At 39.8% G+C, this 15870-nt stretch overlaps 1 long non-coding RNA gene across 1 annotated transcript; it reads right to left on the minus strand.

Moving 5' to 3' along the window:
- Positions 1-626: 626 nt before the first annotated feature.
- Positions 627-15019, minus strand: LOC116094809. Its single transcript, XR_004120326.1, has 2 exons — positions 14881-15019; positions 627-983 (listed from the first exon to the last, which is right to left on the minus strand). It is a non-coding gene; the product is annotated as an uncharacterized LOC116094809 (long non-coding RNA).
- Between the last annotated feature and the right edge of the window lie 851 nt (positions 15020-15870).

The raw sequence follows: 15870 nt of genomic DNA on the forward strand, positions 1-15870 counted from the left end.
AGTTTCACTATCCTGCAGTAGAGACTTTCTGAAGGAATTTCCCTAGGACTCCCATTCTGAGAGAAGGAACTGGCTTTGTGCCAGCTAAAGGGCACACCTGGAAAGCGATTTTATACATTTTGACTATTCTCAGACTACCGTGTAGAAGTATCTCCTATAAGAGCAGTAATGATGGACCATTCCCTGACCAGAGTAACTTAGCTATGTACCTCTTTCCTTCTGTTTAGACTCAAACCTCATTGGACCTCTTTGTTCCTTTCCCCAAAGGAGCTGCATGGACTAAATCACTCTTTTTTCCTGCCTTTTGCTATCAATTGTGTTTTTCATGGGCCCATTGGGAATAGGTGGCTTCTTAGAGCTGACTGCCACGACCTGAGCACAAAGCAAAAACATGGCTCGGAAGATGAGTTTTACATTTTCTCGTTTAATTAATCACATGTTTTTAAACATCTCTCTGAGGAGTTGTTAAAATAATAAAAGAATAAAATTTCTGTGAGAGAATCACTGAAGCCACACAAAAGTTGAAACTCCAGAATCCTGTCAGTAGCTTTTGAGGACAGTTTGGGGAATCCACTCATCTTTGCCCAATGGTATGTTCCATTTGCCATACAAAAGACACATTAGTGTGAATCTGGAAATGCATTTAATGCAATCAATGTAATTTAAAACACTGAGTCTTTTTAAAGTCAGAGACAGGACTGTGTGTGTAGCAACGCTCCAGGCTTGCTGTGTGGAGTGTTCTCCACACACACTGCTTTTGCTTTGTCCCTTCCGTTTGGGGGCTCCACTCTCTGTCAGGATGCTGACATCCGAACTGTTTCCTGTCCTTGTCCTTTTGCCCTTAAGTCAGACGTTTGAGCATCATCCACACATCTGCCACAGACTTCTCAACACCTGTTTCTTAGGTTTCACTCCCGTCTCAGTGTGGGTTCATGGGATCATAGCTCTGTGTCAGCAACAGCTTGTAGGCATGCGGCAGGAAACTAGAGACCAGAGAAAGCTACATCAAGGTTAACACATAAAAGAAGACAGTTGCCTGAGAAAGAATGGAAACCCTTTACCCCCACTGGGCTTCATACACAAAGGGAGGACAGCATATACCTCTGCGGGAGGGGTGCAGGGTGTGTGAGTGCCTAAAATGGGTGCTGCCTAGCAAGTTAGGAGGAGTTGAAATAGCTCCCCCAGAAGAAGAGGCTGGGCTCCTGAGACATTTCACACATTTGTGAAAGCACTACAGAAACAGTCAACTACTGCTGGGCTAGGGAACCTTGACCAGCTGAGTTTTGAGGGACAACTTCCCAACCAGCTTCCCTGCCTGCTGTTCTCCTGCAAGCAGGGAAAACCTCTCTCTAACCCAAGTGCTTGGTGTTGAGTATGAAGCAGCAGAAGGCTCATTTTCTAGTTTCTCAATAGTGTGGACCCTGAGATTCCACAAAGTTGTGAACAGGAAGTCATTTCTAAAAGTTAGGTACAAGTTGTACGTGCAGGCATGTAATGCTATGTTTGTGGCTTGCATGTACGAACATGCATGCACACATATTTCAGCTGTTTGCTAACATTATGTTAAACATGTGTTGTTACTCAATTTTCCCTGGGTGCCTTCTGTTGCCTAGACTCTGAGAAAACCATTACTGGAGGATTCTGAGTTCTTAAAAGCACTAATTGGCTCATTGAGAGCAAAATGCTCAAAACAACACAAACTTTGATAACACATTCCACTTCTAATTGTCTTCTAGTATCTCTTTACTCATTCTTTTTGGCAAAGATATTCAATTGAAAGAAACTTTAGTTGTTGACTTTTTTTTTTTTTTTTTTTTTTTTTTTTTTTTTTTTTTAGGTTTTTCGAGACAGGGTTTCTCTGTGTAGCCCTGGCTGTCCTGGAACTCACTCTGTAGATCAGGCTGGCCCCGAACTCAGAAATCCGCCTGTCTCTGCCTCCCAAGTGCTGGGATTAAAGGCATGTGCCACCACTGCCAGGCTAACCTATAACTTTTAAAGATCATAAGTTTAGGGTAGTAAAAATTCCATTTTTTTGGTATTTATATTTAAACATGAATATAATTTTCATAATATGTCATTTTAAGGAAAAGTCGCCTCCCGCTGTAAATTTACTCAAAATAATTTTCTTTTTACAAGTAAACAAAATGTATAATTTGTGATGTCTTCTTCCTAATTATAAACTTAAATACTCTTGCTTCAGAAATTATAAAATATATTTACAATGCAGCAGAGACTCCCAGTGGTCAGAAAAGGATAGGCAGTTCTGCACATCTCAAAAGGCAGACAGGATCCAAACTGAACATTTACAGAGTTAAACTAACACTGTGTTTGACCCAGGCAGGAACTAGTATTTGTAATTTGTAACATAGTTTGTAAAGAAGTATGAATGCATATTACCCAAGACTATTAAGCCACTTTTCAGAGGTATTTAATTGTGAATGAATCAAGGCTTTAAATGTTAGTATTGCCCGGAGATTCAGAAACATCCACCTATCACGGAAGAGAAAGTGACAAACAGAAAAGCCACCTCATCCTATCATATTTTTTACTTATAGGTTTGAAGGACTCATGTTAGGTATTGCACTTAAAAATAAATGTCTGAAAGGAAGCACTATTAAGTCCCATTCCTGGAACAAGCTTTATTCCTGCTTTGGTTTCTTTTTCTTTGCTTTGCTTTCAGATAGAGTCTCATTATTCAGCCTTGACTGGCCTAGAGTTTGCTATGTAGGCCTGGCTGTCCTTGAACTCACAGAGCTCCACATGCCTCTCTCTCCGGAGTGCTGAAATCGAAGGCCTGTGCCACCACACACTGGCTCTGACTTTTCTTCTTGAACTGATCCCTCCTCTTATCTCAGTGTTCTCTCTTCCTATCTACGGGTCTGGGGGTCTGGCTGACAGCCTCAATGAAATTGAAGTTGAGACATGGCATCCTTACTAATGATAACATCTGAGATAACATCTCAGAGTTAAACCAATCTTTTCTAATGTTTATATGCCATTGTTCTAGTTTGTACACTGATTGTCAATATTTTTCTTCCTGTGCCTTTTCTAAGTTTCAGTGCCTCTGCATGGGTGTTTTGCTCACTGTGTATTGGCAGTCTTGATGCTTCTGTTAAAATTGTGATTCCTCCTTTTCCTCTTCTTTTCCCCATGATGATGCATGGTCTCAAAAACACAAAGCAGGGAAGGTCAAACTGATGACTCCATAGGAGAATTCTGGTTAATTGGGAGTTCAGCCAGAGTCACCAGTTATTTTCCAACCTGTGTTGGAGTGTGCCAGGGACTGGAAAATTAAGTATAGCTCAAGACCAAGTGGGGACCAGAGGACTGATGAATGCTTTTTTGAGACTCAAGGGTAGAGACTGAAGGTTCAGGTACTGTAGACTATAAAACACCACAAGTATACTCCCTAGTGTACTAGATATTATAAAATCCAAAGTTTTTAACCTGTTAACTCCACCTGCCCAAGGACCAGGTAACCTTCTGAAATGCTGGGAATTGTAGTTCTTGTAAAAGAACAAAGTTTCATGGGAAAGAACAGTGATCCATGGGTTTGTTTTTCTAAGCCCCTACAATATGTATGTCAGGAATTCCAGAGAGTGGTTCTTACCAAAGCCCATCCTGGTCAGTATTTAATTCAAATCTTGTTTCAAATTGGCTCAGATGGTGGAATTGGTTTTTTTTTCTGCTAATCTCAACATTTGGAGGCCATAGTGAGACAGGAAAGAACATTCCACCCCAAATTCTGAAGCTAGGCTCTTCACTCTGGAGCCTCAGACCACCCCTAAAATAGTAAACAGCCATGCTCAAAAAAGAGGATAGCCTTTTTAAAATAATTAATTTTTTATGGAGGCTTTCTTTTTGGTAAGTTACCTTCCTGTGACCCTTTCTGCCTGGACACTGGATTCTGGTTATGAGGTACCATATTTGGGGACATAGGGGGCCTGATAAGATCCACCAAATCCTTTATCTCACACAAAGAGGGACGTTCCACAGCCTACTTGTTATTTCTAGTGAATTGGGAGTTCACCAGTCATTTTCTGACCTGCCTTGGAGTGCTGAGGATGCCCAGGTGACACTGGGAGCTAGGTCAAGAGACTTGGGGAGGCCCAGCAACTCAGTACCATCCACATGGTTCCAGTGCCTAGGCTACACTACAAAGCCAAGAACACCCCAGGATACTTTGGGTCAGTCCTGGTGTTTGGAAAGATTCAGTGTGGAGATATCAGGCAATCTAGAAGTTGTGCAAGAAGGAAACTAAAATAACCTCTTATCCATTACATTCTGTTGGTCAAACTAGTGAAACCTGTATGCGACACCAATTCAATGTTAAACGTCATTGTCACATGTTTTCTGTTGTCATTGACTCTTTGTTTTCCATGATTATTTTGGCTGTGTCTTGTCTGATGGCTGTCTTATATGTTTTGACTTGGGACAGTGTGGAGCCCTACATCAGTGGCTCCTTTAATCAGAGCCCCACTTGCTACCTAGGTCTTGTCACCTGTTAGACGTGGGTGTGGGCTGTCTGTGATGAAACTTCACATCTAGAGCACTTGGTGTGAATGCAGAACATTGGGGACATGAGATATAGTGGATCCTGGCAGGAGAAGTCCTGGAACCCTGTGGTGCTCTCTGATGCAGGCAGGGACCATAGCATTCTGGAAATTTGATTCAGCAGTGCTCCCCTCCATCCCCCCCCCCCAAAAAAAACCCTATAGCTTTGGAGGAGTTATATTATCCATGTATTTATTCACATTTATTCATATATTTTGTAATGTTTGAATGTATGGTGGCCACTGTATGCTTACTTCTGACTGCCCTTCCTTGAATGCCTGAGTTTAGTGTTCAGTGTTTCTTGGTTATAACTCAGCTGTTACAGTTACAGCCAGCCAGCCAGGTTCAGAATTTATCCTTGGGTGTTCTGGGCACTGGATCTAATGTAACAAGGATTTAAATATCATTTGGGTATGGGCAATACTAAAGGTGTTTTATGCTGTTGTACTTTATTGAAAGGGTGGCTATGAAATTGGGTATGGCTCACCCTTCCCCTTTTTTTCAGACCCAGTCTCAATTTCCAGAGTCAAAAGAAGAACAGCTAAAAGGATTGTTGGCTTAGAAGTGTACTGGGTACAGTTAAAAATCTATAATATTGTAATACCTGTAACAAAGAGTTAACTTAAAATTCATAAACATGAGGTTGATGGTTAAAAGTCTGCATATGTCACGATTCCATTCTGGGATACAAAGACCATGGGCTTGCTGCCATCTTTAGGCAGTCAGGTGACTGACATCCATCTCTGCTAGGGAGAGGGTAGATGTCCCATGGCTTCACCATCTTCTAGACTAAGGGCAACCTTGTGGTATGGGTCAACTGTTAGCAATTCTTCTTAGGCTCCACCCAAGTTACCATAGCAACCACAGACAGGTATGAGGCTGGCTGCCATATAACAAGTACTGTTCCTCTCTGTGTGTGTGTGTGTGTGTATGTGTGTGTGAAACTCTCTTTCTCTCTCTCTCCCTCCCTTCTTCTTCTCTCTCTCTCTCTCTCTCTCTCTCTCTCTCTCTCTCGCCCTCCCTCCCTCTCTCCCCCAACCACATGTTCCTGGCTGGCCTTTCCTCTTTTTCTCATGATGTTAGCTGACACAAACTCACATGGAGTTTTGCTAAGACACAGACTTACATGCTGAGGCAAGCAAGACCCAGGGTGAGGTGAGGCAAGACCTGTGAAGGGCATGTGATGTTTGAAGAGAGTATAAATAGGACTCAACAGACAGTGACGGAGGCTTGACTTTCTTGCACTATGTCCCTGATGGTCCTGGTCCTTCTGGCTGACTTGTGCCAATATGGCTGAGGCCTGCTAGGTGTGCTAGGTTGTGCCATGGCTGCTGATTCGTGTCTGCTATCCCAACTCTACTAAACTGTATGGTTGGTTATATTCTTGAAGTGTTTGGAAATCAATTGAGCTGCCACTGATGATTTCTGTGAACAGAACTGCTGATTTCCTAACAACACAGATGGAATTTGCTTCAAAGAACCGTTTCTAATCAGGTCCACTTTCCCAGTATCCTAATAACCTTTCTTTCCACTACCTCTGGTGGATGGTGAGCTATAAGGGATGTTCAAACATTTATGAACCATTATTAAAAGTAGGTTTTGAAAAATATAAGACTACACTCTCCTTTCTCTGCCTCTACCTCCCTTCTCTAGGTCCCCTTACCACTAATAAACTCTCTTTAATACTAAGGCCCATAGGCACTGAGTCTCCCCAGGCTTAGCAGGGCTACGCTCTGACCCTAGTTGAGTGAGTAGTGTGAAGACCCACTGAACAGCTTCTGATTTTGTCCTTCCTGTGTCTGGAGATGCCCACGGCTCCAGGCTGCAGTGACAATCCACTTCTTCTCTCTCATCTACAGGAATGACCTCATGCATGGTATTCCTCTTAAAAAAAAACCCTCCATCCTAAATTTATTTGCCTTTTTAATAATATTTCTACAAATACTACTAGTGATCAGGAAATGGAAAGCGATTCTCTATTTCTCTTTTCTCTAAGCCCCATTTCTTCCTGCCTAGTCTCAGTCAAACTACTCCTGAGAGGAAGGGATCATTTCCCTGTGATTTAATTTCAAATTCTACTGAGGTCCATTCCGTCAATAAGGCCCTGGCCCACATAGACCTTTGTTTCCCCGTCTCTCCTTCTAGCTTCCCTGCCACTCTCTCCCCCAGTGCCTCACCCCTGCCTCCTTTCAGTTCTGCTGCTCTACCTGTCCCACCCTGCCCCCAGATGCTGACTTCCTGCCTTTGCTCCACTAGTTGCACTCTCCAGATTTTATTTGATTTCCAAATTCTCGCCTCAGATGATCCAAATACCTTCTACACTTAACTCACTCTGCCTACTCTTGAACTTCCACTTCCTAAAAATCATTTATCTCTGAGTTCTTTCTATTCTGCTCTTATACAAAATAAAGGTTTTAATTATGAAACAGCAATTATAAAACTTCTTGATCCTAATTAACTCTGTTTATTATTAAAATCTCCTTTTAGGTCACAAAAGCAACTTGGCTTGTATTTTCAATTTAATTTCATATGATGATAAAAATTCAAAGTAATATTTCTATAAGATACTATATATACAGTTCAACCCTGGTTTAAAATGTTTCTTTTATGATGATAAAAATTTCAAGATCATAGAGTTCCATTCAGATTAACAAAAGCTAATTTAAAATGTGTTTAACCATCTGTCTCTTTGTTAGCACATAGCCAGTGATAGTTTGTGTAAATGAATGCTGTTTGTTTCAGATGCTATTTAAGCATATATACACTTACATTTATTTTATACTGTTCTACTGCTATTTCATGGTGTATTAAAAATATGTCATTGCTCACTCTTTTCAAACTCACACATGTTTTTAAAGTCAAGGGCTAAAATAATAATTAGAACGTCTATGCTCCAGTAATCTTAAATCATGTGACATTCCATCCTGTGATATAACCAACATGTGGCCAGTTGTCACCTTTGCTATGGGCTGGAAAAGGTGGAGCTATGGCCTCACTGCCATCTTGGTTGAAGACAGTCACATGACTGTCAGCCGTCTTTGCTGTGGAAAGTTCTGGCTCCACCACCATCTTACTTAAAGTCAACACCAGGTGATCAGAGCAGACTAGAAAAGCAGATTTTCAAAGACACTTTTTAATTGAGATACAATTTTTATGCTTTCTATCCTGTCTTGGTATGTTATAATATTGCTTTAGGTTTGCACTATTTAAAAATGGTTTATTACCTTAAAGGTTTACAGCATTAAAAGGTTAACAATTACTGCTTTAGCCTTTTATGTTAGCCTTGTTTTTGTAGTGGTGAAATGTTAAATCACTCTGAGCTTCTGGAGGGTGCCTGTGGCTCTTCACCCTCCCAAGAGCTCTGGATATACTAATGAAAGAAAGATACACACACACACACACACACACACACACACACACACACACACACAAACACAAACACACACACATACACAGCATTATTTTTAATATGCCTTATTAGCTCAGTGGCTAGGCACTTCCAAACCTTCCCATGGCTAGCACACTCTCCCCTCTGGTATTTATGAGTTAACACTTTCTAAATCTATATTTTATCTTTGCTGCCCTGTTTCCTTCTAGGCAGCTCTCCCACGGGGCCCCTTTCCCTTTGCACCTACATTTCAGCCATTTCACCCTCCCGCTCCTTCCTGGTGTGCTCTGTCTTTTTGTGCTTCTCATGGTGGACTCCACTCTTCTCTTCCCTTGAGTTTCTTGCCCTGGAATCCTAAAAGTCCTGCCTCTGTCCTCTTGCCTAGCCATTGGCTGTGGGCACCTTTATTTCCCAGTCAGAACCAACTGAGGGCAGGTTTCCTTTAGCCTATATAAGGGACACTGCAAACAGGTTTTTTGGGGGGGAGGGTAACAAAATTAGCATGAGAACACAAGCTGCTACATCTTTTTTATGTTATTAAGCTTTAACATCACCATACATTTTTATAAGCTATAGATTATTATAATGGTACACAAAGGTATATAAAGATCAAAGGTTTCAAATCCTTTTGTGGACTGTGCTTACAGATTAAAAGGTTTTGTTTTGTTATGAAAAAAAGCTTCAATTCAAAATCATGAATTTTAAGGCTCAGACCTGACTTTAGTCTCAAAAGCCACTATAATAGTTCTAACCTCATAAAAGCCACTATAGTTAAATTCAAGCTAATAGTCAATAACCTTATGAGTGATCTCTGTCATTTTAATTAGTATACAATATTTAAATTATAATTTATCCTTCTCAGGTCTCTAATTACATTGAAGGCTAAGCTAAACTGCAGTTTGACAGCTAGAAAACAGACAATTAGCTCCTTACCCCGGGTTAATCTGTCACAGTCTTACTAATTAGTCAATTCACTAGTTAGTTAAGATTACCAGACCTCTTATCAGAAGGGCAAACAGATTTGCCTTCCTTACATGCTTCATGATAAAAGATACACACATTTCAGATGTAACCTTTTGCTACTCCCATATCTAAAAAATCAGTATGCAGTGACTGTTCCCCAGTGATCAACCACTCATGTCTCATGATAAATAATTGGATGAAAAAAGATATAAACTTTATGCAAGGTCTGAAGATATATATATATATATATATGTATATATATATATATATATATCTATCTATATATATATCTATATATATATATGTATATATATATATATATGCTTAAGTTATAAGGACCTAAGAAAATATTTGAGTTTCTAGGAAGGTGTTTTGGGGTCAATAATTTTAAGATATAAAGGTTAGAGGATATAAAAATCTTGGATGGTGATAGGAAAATGGTATAAGGAAGAAAAATACTTCAGAATTCTTCCCCTTTCTATGCCACTGTTATATTAAGGCGTTGAAAGTTCTGATAAAATGGAGTTCTGATAAAATAACCCAACGTTGATAAAACGTCCCACGATGCAGCTCACTTTCATAATCACAAGTTCAATATTTTAAGTTTACTTTGATTGCCTTTTAACTATAAGCTAAAGGTTAATCTTATGGTAAATCTATATGATCAACTACCATAGAGACAAATTCAAGTTTCCCTTGGTTGTCTGCTAAATATAGACTTAGAGATGTTTCTCATTATGCTACATTAATATACATTCATTCTTCTAGATAGAGAAAAAGCCCCTCTTTCCTATTCTGCTCCACAAAAGGATTTTGTCTTCCCTGAGCTCATCTTAAAGACTGTTCATGCTGTTAATAAATTTATCTCTTAAAGAGATTCTTGTAAGCCTCAGGAAACCCACTCGAATCCACCTTTCATGAACAAAATGAACTCCCTCCAGATAAGTACCCCTGTCAATCAATAGCCCAAATTCTCATACGTTGCCTATCCCAAAGGGTGGGATTCCTCTCCCTAGTCTCCATTTATGGGACTCCCCTCCACATACCCAGCAAGATTATGGGCCTAAAAGTTTCAAATGTATACTTTAGAAAAAGTTTTTATTCCAAACCTACTTATCTTTATCATCCGACTCTAAAAGGTATATGTTTCAGCATCCTGCCAAGTTTAAGGCATTTAGGCAGAATCTCCAGAGAAGCAATGCACAGATGCTCTGGTCTACTCTCGCAGATGCTTCTACTGGACCTCCACTCACCTGCCTGCAGACAGACCCAGAGACCCTGGACAGCAATGAAACAACCAACTCTCCCAAGACTTGAACCAGCATCCCTATCCCATCATTTTTTAGGGTTCCAAAAGGCACAGCTGTTGCCCAAGGTCAGCAGAAAGAAGCTAAAGACAATGATGTCCCACTCCTGATCCACCACCACCTTTTCTTAGTTCCTCATTTTAATTAAACCCAAATGGAAGAATGTTAGCAATTCTAACAGGTCTCTAAAGATACTTTTAAATTGGGATAGGATTACAAAAAATTCTTGATTTGTCCTAAAAACAAGGTTTATAAAAGATAGGATTTAAAAACAATGCTTTTTAAATGAGGCAGTAAAGCTGAACCTCCATGAGTTCATGTACAAGAACATTCCTTGCTGACAGCCAAACCTTGTAACGTAAAAATCACCCAGATGATATGGACTTCAGAGATACTGGACTGTTTGCACTGTTTGAGGTTAGTTTTGCCTCATACAGATGAGGGTTGTGTCCTATATCTTTACTCTTGAAATAAAAAGGGTATGTTATTTTGATATTGGAAGAGTACACTGTTGAGAGATTTTTAAATTTCCTCAAGAGGAAACTTTGGAGTTTACATATTATTTAAATAAAAACATTTTTGGAACAGCTTTTAAAATTATTTAAGTTTGTAAGGCTATGTGACATTTTAAATGTATAAGATATTTCATTATAATTATTAATATATGATCTTGATAAGTAGATAAATAAAAAGCTAAAAATTAGAGCACTAGATATTAAACCCCAAAGACTGAGGTATTCCTAAGTCTTATGATGCAGCAAGACATGATCTAAGGAGTCTGGCAAAGAGGTTCACCTTACCTAAGTGCTATTTAGGCTAACAAAGACGGATTTAAGAATGTATTTCTAACCTTCTTGTTTTTTGCTAAATATTGTTAAACTTTAGCTATTTTGATAAACTGAATCACATATGAAACTGTTGTATCCTGTAATGGTGTACTATAAAGGGATTAGGAAAGTTCCCAGTCTCTTTTTGGACTCTGTATATGAATTAAAGGTCTTATCTTGACACTAAAAGAGCTTTAGTTTCAAAACTTATTTTTTTAAGGCTAAACATTGTGGGAGATAATTCTATAAAATTTTAAATCTTATAAAAGTTATTAAGTTTTTGTAAACTGTTAAAGATAATTAAGACATAAAAGTTTATAGTCAGTAGCCTCATAATGGATCAGATTCTTTAATATGTCATAAATGTACTTGTAGTCATGCTAAGTACTAATGTGACTAGTTACAGAAAAAATGGCTGTATTTAGCCTCCTGTATAGTCTTCCATGGTGTAGCCTAAAGCAAGTAATTAAAACAAGCAAGGGTTGTTTAGCTCATGTATACTTAATAGATACTGATCCTCAAACTTGTCAGATCTGATGAATATGGTATTTAAGACGTTTAAAATTACTATAACGGACAAACTCCAAGATTGTAGCCGTGACCCCCAAGGTCTCCAAGAAGACAATAGGCACAGGGACAGCAACTCCACCTGGATTGTGATAACGCTAATCACCAGTCCAGTACCTTGCCTGCTGCCAGGGCCTGACCCAAACTGTGGTCAAGCAGGACACTGGAGAGTCAATTACTCTGCTTTGCCTAGATAAAGTAAGATCAGTATTTCCCATGTTCCTCCTCCACAAGAAAGCCTCTCATCATCTGGGTTTGGTAGCAAAGATTGAAGCTGTCCCGGAATTTCTACCTCCAACATCATGGAGATCACAGGAGCCTGGGATGACCATCTAGATAATGGTTTATGGAGTAGCCTCTATCATTTTAGTTGACATGTAGGCCATTTGGATTATGTGTCCTGTGACAAATTATCCTTCTCTTATCTCTGATGGCATTCAAAGACAGGCTAACTGTACCTTTATCAGCCAGGCAGCAGCTGACAATCAGCTTCTTCTCCCAAGGCAACAGCCAACTTGTTAGCTAATGAATCAGTTCATCTAAAGCTACTAGGTATCATGTGAAGAAAAAGTAGAAAGGTTTGCCTTGCTAACAGGCTTCATAGTAAAAGATAAATAGAGTTCAGGTGTAGTTCTCCACAAAAGAAAAATGCTTTACAACGACTGTTGTAAATGTTGTTGTCAGAAATAACTACTCATGTTTCTGGTAAATGATTAGATTAAAAGATATATTAAATACCAGTTATAAAGGTATAAAAAATAATTTAAGTAGTTTCAAAGGTTTCAAAGGTTGAAAGTTTTAACATTGATCAATGGAGTTCTGATAAGCTGGTAGAGCACTGACTACTTAATACTTAGTCCTAAACTCGAGATTGTAAATTTGCTTTGGTTGTCTTATAAGTCTAGACTCAAAGATGCTTTTCACCCAGCTAAAACATCTCTGTGCAATCTCTATACCTGGTCCTCTGGACAGAGGAAAAATGTTCCTGCTTTTAAATCCAAAGCTAGAGTTTTTGCTAGGACTCAAAGGCATGAGTCTATTTCAGCTGTTTTATAATCTAGATTTCAATACCATGGATATGCAAATATGTCTAAACTATCATCTCTTTTTATTAAATAAAAATTCAATAAGCTTCAGAGAGTCAAGGAAGTCGTAAAACTTGGATCCATTTGCCACAGGTCAAATGGACTCCAGATAATTACAGCCTGTTTCCCTGCCGGTTTATTCCCGAGATGGGATCTCATCCCTGCTCTTGAGATTCCTAAATTCCCTTCCTAAATTACTAGGACTAAAGGTATGAGAGTTCCAAATGTAGAGTTTTCTTTTAAGTTTCTAATTTTTAATTTTAATTTCTGTCTCTAGTCTATATGTTTCTCAGCAGAATTCCGCTTGCCTGACAGACACCATCCAGGGATCAACTTGGACTGCAAACTGTCAGGTTCTAGACTTGCTAAAAACTGATGTAAACCAGTCCAGCCAATGTGATTGATCTCTCTCTTCAGATGGGTCAGCTATTCAGATGTTTTGATAGATTTCCCCATTGCCCCGTCTTTGACTAACCTTTCAGCCTTCCTGGGCCCTGACATTGACATCCTAGTTCATATGGAAATAGGTACAGAAGAGAGTATGTCATTCCTTCCCTCTAACCCCCAGCCTCCAAGAGGCTGAAATGCGAAGTCAACAGGAATATCCCAGGCATAGGGGACAAAAGGGCTACCAAAAATGCCAATTGGGATATGAGGAAGTGGGCCCAGATTTATCAACCGGTAGATTCATTAACTGAAATAGCACTACAATATGATTGGGCACATGGCCTACCTGCTTTATGAAGAACAAAGAGGTATTATATGGCTTTAAACTTGTTATTTCTGTACAAACCATTTGGGATTATAATCTGGCTGTACTCAAGGAAATACTGCAAAAAGGGGACCCAAGATAAAATAAGTGATTGATTCTTCATCCATTTCCAAAATCCTTCCAGACATTGATTCTGATGTCAGCCATGGCACGGCCTTTGGCCCTTTTGTTTTTGCTAATTACTATTGGATCTTACATCTCTGATGTAACAGCTAAACAATAATTTCTATCTGGGTACCATTAAGCAGATGGTTATTAGACTCCAATATAAACAAATACCTACCATAGAGTCAAGGATTTGACCCAGGATACAACTTAAGGAGGGTACTGCAAGTCCCAAAGTCAACTCATAAGCCCCACCTGCCCATGGACCAGGTAAATTGCTGAAATGCTGGGAATTGTAGTTCTTGGAAAATAGCAAAGTCTCATGGGAAATATGGTGGCCTATGGATTTGTCTTTATAAGCCTCTGTAAAATGTGTTTCAGGGCCACTCAACTGGGAATTCTAGAGAGTGGTCCTGACCATAGCCCATCCTGGTCAGTATTTAATTAAAAGCTTGTTTCAAATTGGCTCAGATGGTAGAAATGGTTTTTCTCCAGCAAATCTCAGGATTAACAACACAGACCGTGTAACAATCGTAGACCCTGAAGATGTTTCATCCATTGACATGTTCCCAGAGAAAGAATGGGAAAAGATAACTGGGGTGGCCTCCTATCACCATCGAAGAATTCCACACAGGAAGAATTTGTGATAACAGTGCCTTTAGCTTTCCCTAGTTTCTGCTAGAAACCTAACCTAGGATGTAGGATGCTCAAGAACACCAGGCCAGATAAACACGCAAAACCAAGTACCACCCTCAGCTACTGAATCCCAAGAATGCTGGAAGAAGTGTTGGAAATAAATGGAGGGAGGAAGGCACCTTAGGTATCTAGAAAGCACAAACGGTGGAGCACTGTGAGGAAACCAAGCAGGCAACGAAAGTTAGTGAAACTGTTAAAACAGTGTGGAAAGGAACAGCATGGCAGAGGAGTCTCAGAGAACAGAGTCTAAGAGCTTGTCAGGAGGACCTAAAGCAGCAGGGGGAGACAACATGGTACTGTCACCAGCGTCCAGAGGCATTCTCTCTGAAAGGCTTCCACTCACATCAAGCTACGCCCTTGCCTACCTAGCAGCAAACACTTCAGAGTCAGAGTGAAACAAGGTTAGTGAGTTTACTAAGGGGATAAGGAGTTGAAAAGGTCACCGGGATGAAATCAGGAGATAGAAACTGCCCTAGTGGAGCAGAGGCTCCAACACAGCAATTCCATAATATTCTGGTTGGAGGCCAGTAATGACCTGTGGCTGAAACTAATAGGAGGCACCAGAAACCTGCTTGGGTTACCTGTGTGACCAGACCATCCCTTCCCCATACCTCACCTCAGCCTTTCAGAAGTCCCCAGACCAGCTCAGTGGTCTCAATGAGACCCCTGTGCACAGCATACATCCAGGAGCTTTGCCTCTTCTTCTCTCTTTCCTTCTTGAGTGCACTCCTGTGAATCTGCAATAAACTTCCATCTCAACTAAACATTAATAAGGAAAATAATACAAAAGTCAATGTTTGTGCACATCTCTCTCTTTTTCTCTGTGTGTGGGTGTGATAGAGCAAGTGGAGAAAGAGAGAGAGGGGAAGAGAGAGGGAGAGAGAGAAAGATAAAGAGGTAGAGACAGAGAGAGAGACAAAGAGTCAGAGAGAAAGACAGAGACAGACAGACAAAGAAACAGAAGGGTAAATCTAGGGACAGTAAGGGTACGTGACTTGCATACTCAGTCTCAGTAGTATGTAAATCACTAAGATGAGCTAACATTTTTAAAAAACAACCCTAAAGTCTCTTAGATATGATACTTTCTGCAAATAAACAGGATACAAAACCCCCAGGTAAAAACTAGTAGCTTTTTCTAAGTTAACTTACTAAGGAAAAAAAACCAACAACATCAGGATAGAAAATAGTCCCATTCACAAGTGCTTGTTTCTGGTGGTATGTCTGGGCTGTTGCTACAATTAGAAACTAATGTAACTAAGGACGTAGAAAACTTCTACAATGAAAACATCAAATATGGAAGAAAAAAAAATTTTTTTTGAGTTTTGTACTTTTTTTTATTTTAGATATTTTCTTTATTTACATGCGAATTTCTCCATTCCCAGTTTCCCCTCCAAAAAACAAAGAAACAAACAAAAACAACAAAAACAAACCCCTGTTGCCTCCCCCTTCCCCATGTCTGCCACCCTGCCCTCTCCCAATTTCTGGCCCTGGCATTCCCCTACACTGGGGCTCAGAACCTTAAAAGGGCCGAGGTCCTGTCCTCCTATTGATGATCGACTTTGCAATCCTCTACCATACACATGCTGCCTGAACAATCAGACCCCTC

This window comes from Mastomys coucha, unplaced genomic scaffold (assembly GCF_008632895.1).
Source record: "Mastomys coucha isolate ucsf_1 unplaced genomic scaffold, UCSF_Mcou_1 pScaffold17, whole genome shotgun sequence".
NCBI classification, from domain to species: Eukaryota; Metazoa; Chordata; class Mammalia; order Rodentia; family Muridae; genus Mastomys; species Mastomys coucha.